The sequence below is a fragment of the Elgaria multicarinata genome, chromosome 5 (genome assembly GCF_023053635.1).
Source record: "Elgaria multicarinata webbii isolate HBS135686 ecotype San Diego chromosome 5, rElgMul1.1.pri, whole genome shotgun sequence".
Taxonomy (NCBI): Eukaryota; Metazoa; Chordata; class Lepidosauria; order Squamata; family Anguidae; genus Elgaria; species Elgaria multicarinata.
In genome coordinates, this window is record NC_086175.1 from 112,606,899 (window position 1) to 112,618,794 (window position 11,896).

An 11,896-nucleotide genomic window follows, 5' to 3' on the forward strand; every position below is an offset into this window, starting at 1 on the left:
CTCAATAAGAACATAAAAAACATAAGAACATAAGAAGAGCCATAGTGGATCAGACACAGTGGCCAATCTACTACCATAGGAAACTCTCAGTGCAGGACATGAGTAGAATAGCACCCTCCCACCCATGTTCCCCAGCAACTTGTGTACATAGGCATACTGCCTCTGATACTGGATGTAGCATATAGCCATCAGGACTAGTGCCCATTGATAGCCTTCTGTTCCATGAATTTGTCCAATCCCTTTCTAAAGCCATCCAAATTGGTGGCTGCCACTACATCTTATAGAAGTGGTCCATTCAAACATCCATCCAGCAGCTGAAACGAATAGTGCAAACAGGTCCTCTTCACTTGGGAAGCTGGCCACACACATCCCTGTGACCTGCATTCTGTTTACTTTTTGTTTTTAATTTGTGGGGAAATCTATAGTACCAGCATCCCATTCAACAAAGTGACAGTGTGCATATCAGTGATGGTGAGTGATTGGGGCACAAATTGTGTAGTGAAGTCAAGAAACTGGCAGCAAATGCAAGAACACCTATAGGATTCTGAAGGCGAGCAAGTGGAAGGCCAGGGACTCCATTTCTTCTTGGGTCGATGCTAGTTGACACCTGCCTGTGATCATAGAATCATAGAGTTGGAAGAGGCCTATAAGGCCATCGAGTCCAACCCCACGCTCAGTGCAGGAATCCACCCTAAAGCATCCCTTACAGATGGTTGCCTCTTGAATGCCTCTAGTGAGGGAGAGCCCACAACCTCCCTAGGTAACTGGTTCCATTGTCGTACTGCTCTAACAGGAAGTTTTTCCTGATGTCCAGCCAGAATCTGGCTTCCTGTAACTTGAGCCCGTTATTCTGTGATCTCGTGAAGTGTTGTAATTGTAAGGCATATTGTGGTCGTTCCCTATACATCCTATCTTTGTGTTTGCCAGCAGAAAATGAAGCCTAGAAATAAAACACAGACACCAGAGCTTGGGATAAACTAGGACCTCTTTATTTAAGTAGGGTAATTCACCCCTCCCTGGATCTGAGCTTGAGCGTGCGGGAATCTTTATAGTTCTTGCTCCAGGCGACTAGCCTGCCAATAAGGGCGAGCCACTCCATTGAACACAGGGGTCGGGTAAACCCGGCCCCTTATTCAAGCTGCACTTCAGTGTATGGGGGACCAGCTTGCATCATCCCCGCTCAGTGCTGCACAGCTCCAAGTAGATGAGACAGGGAGATCTCCAAAGGCAAGCCATATCCTGACATGACAGTTGCACAGCCCCTGAGCAGCAGGACCTCTGAATTGCCAATCACCATAAAGACGCCAGAGTGCTCACCATCCCTACTCTAAACTCATGAGATTCCAGCACTACCCTGACACCCACCAATTGACTTATTTATTCTCCAATGCTAATGAATCTAGTCCAGTATGAAGTAGGCAAAAACCTGTACGCCAGATAAACATGCATCAGGAAAAATGTAATCCCTAGATTTGCACCATAAATTCCTGTGTGCATGTCCATTGCTCAACGGCTGCAACATCAGACTCAGATGGGCAGAGTTTCCATCATATCACCTGAAATCACCTCAAACACAACACTTTTTCCTGGAGGCAGTTCACATAATGCTCTTTGAATTAACGCATGTGATGAGACAGCAGGTACTGCAAATAAATATCCTTGCTCCAGCCAATTTTTGCTTCCAAGATCCTTTTTCTGCCTTTGAACAAAAGCATCGCTCTGCCACGCCCCCCACCCAGCCTCTGGCTTGCAGCTTTATCTCATAGCACTAACAGAGAAAGCTCAGCTGGTGCAAAATAATGAGATCATAGATCGGGATGGGGCAACCAAGATTGCTCGCGTTCACTGAGATTCTCCAAACTCCACTTTATAGTTCAGTTCATTTTGCTCCCATTCTTCTTTGGTTTTCTTTTCATTCGAATGGAAGGAGTGTGCATTTCAAATGGGAGAAGAAGGCATTTTCGTGCACATTTTTCAAGTATGCAGTTTTCCACCATTGACTAAAGCCTGAAATTGTGTATTTTTTAAACAAATTTCATTTTAAAGTGTACATTTTCCAAAATACAGGTTTTTCGAATGTGAACACAAGTTTGGGAATTTGCAAACTCCTCCTTTTTTCTTTTTTCTTTTTCAAAAATGCACTCCAGTTCACATCTGGCATTGCAAATGGGGCAAGACTGAACAATTTGTGAACAGAAAAAAAAAATCTAGTACAACCCTAATCATGGCTATGAGTGTGTACACTTCTACCAACCTGTACATGTCTGAAGAATCTGGAGACTGTAGTAAGATGAAGAGGAGTTGTTTTAGCACTAACTCAAGCACCTTGTTCATCCCTCTTCCAGCTTCTTACCTACTGAGAAAAGTCTGTTTTGAGAATTGCTCTTAATACAAGTATTTATATTGCATGGCTACTGTGAATTATTATATATCAGCAATTCCTGCTAGTGGTTCATTCATCAGTGTGATCAGCTGATTAATGACTTGGCTGCAAATTAAAACAGAGCTCTGACATGCCAAAACTGACCATCTGGGCTCCCAATCTCCGCAGCATCCTTTCCCCCCCCCCCCCATCTAGCTCAGGGACAAATCTGCTAGTAGATGAGATTCTTCTGACAGTGAGCTGGGACTGAGAGAGAAGGGGGGATGTCTGGCAGCATGCACCAAGCGCTGCTGTGGCCCAGCCTTCATTTCAGTGGTGCTCGCATGCTATTTTATATGAAATCACGTCATTGCACATGAATGCTCTTGTAGTATTAATCATTATTCTCATGCATTTTATAATAGATGTGCTAAAGAATCAAGGCAGTTTTGGAATCTAAACTGTAGCAAGGAAGAGTATACGGTTCAGTAGCTAGTTCACTGGCCTTCCGGTCCATGAGTTCTGGAATCACACATTGTTCTACCTGTCTTTAATCACATTGTGTAGCCACTGAGCAAATTGCTACCTTTTAGCTAGGGATGAGGGAGAAATTCCTTCAGTTCACACTTTAATGCAAACTGAACTACTTTTGCACTGATGAAACACTATGTGAAACTCAAACATGTCTCCACTATGCCTATATCCCGGGCTTGTCTCCAGATCATCCCTGTGCATCCATATGTCGCACAGGGGATCCTGGGGGCAACACGGGATGACCAGGGACTTTCCCTGGGATATCTGGGACCACAGATTTCCCAATATTTCTGTGGTCCTGGGACCATCCTGAGGAACGCGGGCAGTGTGGCCACTGCTCCCAGATCATCCCTTCTTTTCCGTGAGTAGCGGAGCTCTGAAAATGGGCATGGAGCTACGCGGAGGCAGTCCATGCCCATCGGGGGTGGGGAGCAGTTGCAAGGTGTGTTTTTTTTAAAAAAAAAACTTACTTTTGTGGTGGACCACAATTGCGCTCCATCTCCATTCAGGAAAAAAAATGGCGGCCGCAACATCCCTCTTTCCTTCCTGGATGTTGCGCAGCCATGAGGATGCTGGGGGAGGATCGTGGAAGCAGGTAAGTCCGCAATCCTGCCCCCTCCCTCCATCTACATCCATGTAGACACGCCATCAGTTATCTTTTGACATTTGCAATCAGATTCTCCAGTCATAAAATGTGTCGGAACACACATATATTCATGGAAATAATGATCAATGTGGAAAATTGCTTTCAAAAGGAGAAATGGTAGGCAACAGTTCATACAAAAATGCATGTATTATGAGAAAAGCGCACAAAAATGCTTATGAATTTCCAAGTGAACTTTAAAAAATTCTTTAAAGTTTAGGATGAGCTTAAGACTGGAGAGATTCTCAAAGTTTGAGACAAACTGAACTTAAGATTGGAAAGAATGAGAAAATGAGAGCCATTGAAACATAGAGATTTCTCCATCCCTACTGTTAGCCTCGCTGTACTCTACGTAACTTGGAAACACGCCCACACCCATCCACCCACCCAAATCAAACCCCCACCATGGGATTGTTTTAAGGATAATCACGATGATGACTCCAGAGTGTTTGGGAAATTAGAGGCAGGAGATGGAAGAAGTATGAAGGCGGCTGGGGACAAAAGCAGGGGAAGGCCTTGTTGCTGAGGTCAAACAAGAAAGAACAACCTTCATGCCCTGCTTGGCAGCTCCCCAGAGGCAGCTGGCTGGCCACTGCTGGAAGCAGAACACTGGGCTAGCTGAACCTCGTTCGGATCCAACAAAGCAGTCCTTAAGTGCTGCATAAATAACGGAACAGCCAAATCCAAATGCAGGCTTTTTCGTTGTATTTGTTTTGCATCCTGTCAGGGGTGTAAATAAGCAATGTCACGCCGATTGAAAACCCCACGCAAACATTGGCATCCAAACAGAACTCATTACATACAGACAAAGCATCCTGTCTTGCAGAGGCCGAGCATGTCGACAAATGTGCCAGTGTAAAAAGCAGGAGGCTGATCATGTCGGAAGATAAATGGCTAACTTGGATTGACTTCTCTTGACCTGCGGAGGCTTGGCAACGTTTCACTGCTGGCTTAGATTCAGACTCCTGGTGCATTTCAGGCATCCGTGGTTTTCTCTAGACAGGGTGATCCAAGTTTGGATGAACATAATTGGATATAGGCATTCAATACAGTGTGGATAGTGTAAACTGACAAGCTGAAAACGATCCGTATGGCGAACCCTGTGCAGTTAACAGCGATGACAGCCACAGTCTTTATGTTTGCACTTGGTTATGCAATCTCTTGTCAGTTTCTCCTATTTTTCTTCCAATTTGTGTGGTGCTGAAATGAAAGTATTGTTGACTCAAATGTTTCTGATTTTAACTTTTGAAACAACTGATTCGGCTGAATAGCTGATAAGGCCCAATGAATTCTTGTTCTGGGTTTCAGTGACTAGATTAGAGTTGGCAGGCGTCGTGAGCCAAAATTGAGATGTGGCTGCATGTACTACATGGCCCCATTGATGTCTGTCCCCTTAGAGGTGGGTCAGATCTGCTCTGGCCATTGGAACGGGTACAAAATAGACCGATGCTGATAATAACTTTTGGAAAGCCATTCTGTGTTTGGAAGTGAGTGCAACTATCTACAAAATCAAATGAGACAAACCACACTAAGTAATTTCTCTTGAAAGCAGAAAGATCAGCTTTTTTTTTTTTTTTTTGTTCCATGGTCGTACTGCTCTAACAGACAGGAAGTTTTTCCTGATGTGTGTATGTGGGGAGGGGGGCAGATGGAAGGGTGATGGTGGACAGCCCCAGCCAACTCAATTGAAGATGCAACCACGGTGTCTTTTTTATTCTCTTCTTCTGTCCTTCTTACATGTGTTTGTGAGGCTCATTGGAGTCTTTTAATGCCCCATTGGCAACCCTCCTGCTTGAAGCTTCTCGAATACCCTAATAGGATATGATTGCAGTCTCTATTCCTGCCTCCCTCAACCCAATGCCCTCCAGATGTGTTGTACTACAACACCCATAATCCCCAAGTCATCTGGCTAGGCAGTTATGGGAGTTGTTATCCAGCCTGTCTAAAGAGCACTGGGTTTGGGAAGGCTGCTCTATTCTCCTTTCCCTGTATCTTCCTTCTTGTCATTTTCTTTTACCAAAGACAGCAGGATTCTACTTGATTGCACCTTTTAAAGTGCCAGGTACACTGATTAGGCTATATAAATTAATAATCATTGTCCTTGTAACCGACAACTTAGGGACATGCTTCTGGGGTGGGGTGGGTGGGTTTGAATGCTAATGGTAATGGTGAGAATTTTGTTTGGTCCATATTTTTTAAGTGAACTGACTTAATTGGCAGACTAGTATGCAGATTGGAACACAATTATCCTTTGGATTGCACCCTTCTCCCTGCATTTTGAGATGCAGTGCTTGGCTCAAAAATCGCATACAAAATACTTATATTGGGGAAAGCTGCAAACAAAAAATGCATACACCAGGGAATATTGCATACAAAAATGTGTATATTAGGGGAAATTTCGTTCAAAATGAGGATGTTAGGAGACATTGGGCTCTTTCAGGCAAGGCGAAATCGTGTTCCCTTACCGTCATTCTTGCTTCCTGCTTCTCTTCCACGATAGGCATGAGCAGAATCACATGGGGGAAGAAAGGGGAAGCAAGCAGCAAGCATGTGGCCCATTCAGTTTAGTGAGACATCGCCCTCTAGTGGGCGTTTTATAGCCAAACTGCTCCTGCACATGGCAGGAAATAGTGACAAATATCGCCATAGCTCAGAAGAGTCATGTTTTCTGAGGATTATTTTAAAATGAAAATAAATGGTGGAAGGATGTGCAGGAGGGAGATGTGCAAGAAGATTACTGCATCGTCAAAATGACCCATGAACAACTGTGAGTGGCCAGTCATGAGCGTACTATAAAACGCTCGTCTGAAGAAGCTCCTTGTGTCTAGTCATTACGAATGTGGAATAAAAAGCAGGATGTAACACTATGGCCATTGCTAGACCTACCTGATAATCCGGTGGTGAGGAGGGGCCAGCCAGTGCTAGAAGTAGCGTGGGCTGTCACTCCAACTCACACGTCAGACATGATGGGCTGCAGGAAAGCCTCGTCACGTCCGCCATTTTGTTTGTAGTCTTAAAGGGCCAGGTGCACAGGAACACACCAGCAGCAAAGGTAAGTCTTTTTTTAAAAAAATCATTCTCCCTGCTCCCCCCCTGCCCGGACCTCCCCTCCTGGGCTCCGGCCTCACTGGCTCCAATCTCCGTGCCCCACTGGCTCCAATCTCCCTGCCCCACTGGCTCTGATCTCCCTGTCCCCTGGCTCCGAACTCCCTGCCCTGCCCTGATGGCCGCAGTGCTCCTGCGGAGCACTGCGCCCCGTCTGCCACTTTCCCTGGCTACTCACAAGTAATTGTGGTAGCCAGGAAAAGCGGCGGACCGGTCTACACGTTCACAGTCTCGGGCTCAGCCCGAGACCGCGGGAAATACCGGGCTACAATTGTAGTCAAATACCCCGGGGCAAGAGAGGTTTACCCCTGCCTGACCCTGGGACAAGAGAGGTTTACCCCTGCCTGACCCCGGGATCCCCTGTGCATCATCTGGACACACAGGGGTGAGCCCAGGGTTCACCCCAGGCTAAACCCTGGTCTAGCAATGGCCTATGACAGCAGTATATGGAATATGGATTCTGCCCCAACAGTTATCAGTGCACTTCAATATTGTTATAGAATAGCATAATAGCATAGATCCAGCCTAGGTGGCCATAAGTAAGCTACTGTCTCCATACTTCTGTTATTGTATGGGTACAATGTTGACCAATCTTGCAGGATTGTTAGGATTCTTCCAAAAAGACAAATGTGAAGTGCTTTGAACCTTCAAAATCATTTGGAAGTGAAGCATTACTATTATTGCCAAAGTCCTTGGGCTAATGCAGGAAGCTAGAATGATTTAGAAGCCTAGTACGCGTTACCCAAAACTGTTTATGGGGAGACCCCTCCTAGGGTTTGGCCCAAGTGGGTCTCCAGGCTTGGTGTTGCTCATGGTCGCTTGTTCAGCATCAAATAGAAGCAGTTGCAAAGTGAATGTCATGAAGGGGCACACAGGCTCAGCACAGCGCGTATCACCCCCCACCCCAATCCTTGAGGAACCTGAAAGTTGTCAGAGAAACAACAACAGAGATGATCCCTTGGCATCGAGCAAGTTGCTTGTCAGTCATTCCGGGATAAAGACAAAACATATTTTCTTAATGCATTTGTTGGCTAACTCGGTCATCTCCCTCAGCTCGAAAAACTGAAACACTTCAGCATTTTTGAGCAGAGCTATGAGCTAAATCTCTCCTGTTCTGGATCAACTCAGTTCATTGCACCTTCTGGGCCCACACATACTTGGAAAAAACCCAAGTCTTCTTATTAATACAGAGATGTATTTTTATTTTAAAGTTCATCCATGAGTCTAAAGGTGCTCCTGCCTAGATTTCCCCCCCCCAACTCTTGAGTATGCTCATTCAATACCTCCAAGACCTGAAAGCCACACAGAAGTCACACATAGCTCCTCCTTGCAGCAGATGCCATTAATTATAGACCGGGCTGTTTAGGTTGTGCTGTCCTCATCCAGAAGGGAAGACGTGGATCGGGGAGTGGGGAACCCCATTCCAAACCCCTGTCTTAGAAAGAAGGAGGAAGGGAGCTCCTTGTGTCTAGTTTCCCATGCTCCCATGTTACACCCTGAAACAAGAACCAAATTGGTGGGATTTTTCAGGCAGATAAAAAGAAGGACTTCTTCACACAGCACATAGTTAAACTATAGAATTCTCTACCGCAGGACACTGTGATGGCCACATTGATATTCCTGACCAGGTTCCACCCTTCTCCAGTTTTTACCACAAAAATGGAGACGCAACCCCCCAGGAATACCTGCTTTCACTTGGATCAGTTGCCCCCACTGCTGCCATTTCCCTGTCTCTGGGTTCTAGAGGCACCCAACATGCCTATTGGTTCCCCCAGCCTACTACAGGAGAAGTAACAAGAAAATAGATTTAATAATAGTAGCATAATAAGTCAGTCAACACATGGGAGTTTGTACTTAAAACAAAAAAACCTAAACAAAATGTTTTTAAAATATGAAGAAATATATATTAGTAATATTAATGAATGCTTGGTCCTAAATTCACTACCTACTCTACCCCTTCTGAAATCCCATACACAAACCCCACTAACTAGATGTTGCTTCTTCAATCCCTAAACCATATCTATCTGAACTGTCAGATTTCCCTTATATAATCTTAGAATCCTCCCACAACAAGCTCCTCCCACCTTTCACTCATTCTCTAGTATACTATTAACTAGGGATGTGCTCCGCTTCTAATCGGACCGGAGAAGCAGTGGCGGAGCGGGGGGCTTCGCCTGCCCTTAAGGCGGAGGCGAAGAGGATTGGGGGGCCGGCGGAGCGTGGCGAAGAGGATCGAGGTGAAGGTGGATCCTTCGCCTCGATCCGGAGCTCCGCCGGAAAGGTAAGTGGGGTTTACCGGGCCCTGCCGCTGTCGCTGTCACCCATGCGGCGACAGCAGCAGGGCCCGGTAACGCCCCCCGCCCTCCTCTCCCTTACCTGCCTCCGTCCGCGGTCCGTCAGCGTCTCCAATTGAGCCCGTGGTTCCAGCAGGAAGTCTGGGCTGCAGCGGCCCAGACTTCCTGGTGGAACCACGGGCTCAATTGAAGACGGCGACGGACCGCGGACGGAGGCAGGTAAGGCCCTCCTCCCCCTTGGTCCCTTACCGGGCTCTGCCGCCGTCGCCGCATGGGCGGCGATGGCGGCAGGGCCCGGTAACCCCCCCTATGTGTTAAGTATATAAAAAGAAATACTTGCTTAGTCATTAAAATTGTGTGTGTATAGCTATTTCAGGGTTAAATAGAGAAAGACTATCTGTGAGCAATTACCTTGAGATAGAGGCTGTTCTGGGAACCTTGCCAAGATTCTAAGTTAGCCTCATCACAGCTGTATGTAATGTAGATAAGAATTGTGTAAGATGTATATATAGTTTCTCACTTGTATAAAATGGAACAGATCACTGCTCTATAATCACTGCTCTCTGTGTATGCCTCAGTGTGCTGATCTGAACTGATCTGAATTGAACTGCACAGAAGCCTGAAAGAAATAAACCAGCTCTGCTGTGTAAGACCTGCGTGATGTGTGTTTGTTTCTGAGCACAAACAGAGTTCCAGAGAGAGAAAAGTTCTGGCACAATAACCCAACACTATGGGGGGGACTGGAGCTCCGATCCGGATCCGGAGCTCCGAGCGGAGCGGAGTGGGCACAGGCGGAGTGGGGGCGGGGTGGAGCGGGCCGATCCGAAAATGGCGGATCTTAAAGTGAAGCGGAGTGGGGGGTCCGTGCACACCCCTACTATTAACCTTATCTTACCTGGGTTACACTTAACAAATATAAGCATATAAATTACAATAACAGGCATATGTTACAGCCACCAATTTGGATGGCTTTAAAAGGGTGTTAGACAAATTCCTGGAGGAGAAAGCTATCAATGGCTTCCACTACTAATGGCTGTATGCTGCCTCCAGGATAAAAGGCAGTATGGCTATGTACACCACTTGCTGGGGAAAATGGGTGGGATGGTGCTGTTGCGCTCATGTCCTGCTTCTAGGTTTCCCATGAGCAGTTGGTTGACCACTGTGTGAACAAAATGCTGGATCAGATGGAGCCTTGGTCTGATCCAGCAGGGCTCGTCTTATGTTCTTATGTAAATTCTTATCAATAGCAAAACAAAACAAAATTCTCACATCTCAACAGGTACAGCCAGCAGAGGACCACAATGCTCCTGCCTAACATATAGCTGTTAAAAATAAGGATTCTGATAGGTGGCAACTCTAACATGGCATTAACATGGTTGAATACATACAAATTCAAACCAAACTTTTAAGAGCTAAATACTCAAAGCCATGGGCCTTAATGGATGAATCTTTCAGTTTGGGTTTCCTCACATTCCATTTTACTTTCCATCCCATTTATGAAGAAATGTCCAAGCTTTGGTAAATTCTTATAGAAAAAGAAATGAAACAAAAATCTCGCCCCTCCCAAGAACAGCTTCCTATCTAAAGTTGGACTGTGGCAGGATCTACACTACTGCTTTATAGTGGTATTGAAGTGCACTGACAACTGTTGGGGCCCAGATCCTGCCTCCATATACCTCTTTCATACCACTTTCATAGTGCTATATCCTGCTTGGTGTAGATCCGGCTTGTGTGGGAAACCACAGAATCAGGAGAGAGGAGGCATGTTAGAAGCAAAGGGATCAGGAGAGGAGCATGAGACGTGATGACCAGTGCATTTCAGACGGCAGTAGGGCCCTTTCTACACCAACCTTTTATTCCAGGGATCATCCCTGGATCATCCTTGTGTGTCCAAATGACGCACAGGGGATCCCGGGAGAAGGGAGGGATCATCCCTCCATTTCACTGGGATAACGGAGACCTCAGTTATCCCAGGTTTTCCTGCAGTCCTGGGATGATCCCGAGGACTGTGGGCAGTGTGGGCACCTCTCCCAGCTTCATAGAATCATAGAATCATAGAATAGCAGAGTTGGAAGGGGCCTACAAGGCCATCGAGTCCAACCCCCTGCTCAATGCAGGAATCCACCCTAAAGCATCCCTGATGCTTTAGGGTGATGCTTCTTCCCTTCTCCCCACGAGTAGTGGGGGTCATCAGAGGGAAGGAGCTGGGATGGGGGGAATCCATGGCGATTGGGAGTGGGGTGGGGAGTGGGATCGGGGCTTTTTTTTTTTGTACTTACTTTTGCACTAGAGCGCAAGTGTGCTCTGGCTCCTGTGTTGTTGCTTTTTAAAAATGGCAGGCATGACGGGCACGACGTCCATCCCCCCTTCCGGGACATCAGACTTCCCTTTAGGCCATGGCTAGACCAGGGGGTCGAGGGGGAGGATCTCATGATATGATGATTGCAAGATCTTCACCCTCAGTCTACACACAGCACGTGACATCCCAGGAGGATGTTGCGGCCGCCATTTTGTTTTTGTTTTTTAAATTCAAAATGAAAGGTAATTTTAAAAACCAACCCCTCGTGCCCCCCTCCACCCCTGTTTATTCACGAGGATCCAGGAAGAAACCGGGATGGCTGTCCACATGTTCCACAGTCTCAGGACGATCCTGAGACCGCAGGAAAAGCCAGGATCATCCCTCCCTGCTCCCGGGTTCTGTTGTGCATCATGTGGACACACAGGGATGATCCTGGGGCGATCCCCAGGATATCGTCCTGTCTAGCCATGCCCTTAGACACACAGGGACGATCCTGGAAGCAGATAAGTCCGGGATCACCCCCACTCCCTCCCTCTACACCCTTAGGTGTAGAAAGGGGCTAGGCACTAAGGGCTTGAAGTACAAAAAAGACACCTGAGAGCACTGTTGACTACCCTACTACACAGTTACAAATTCTACTACAAGACAGAGCAGTATCT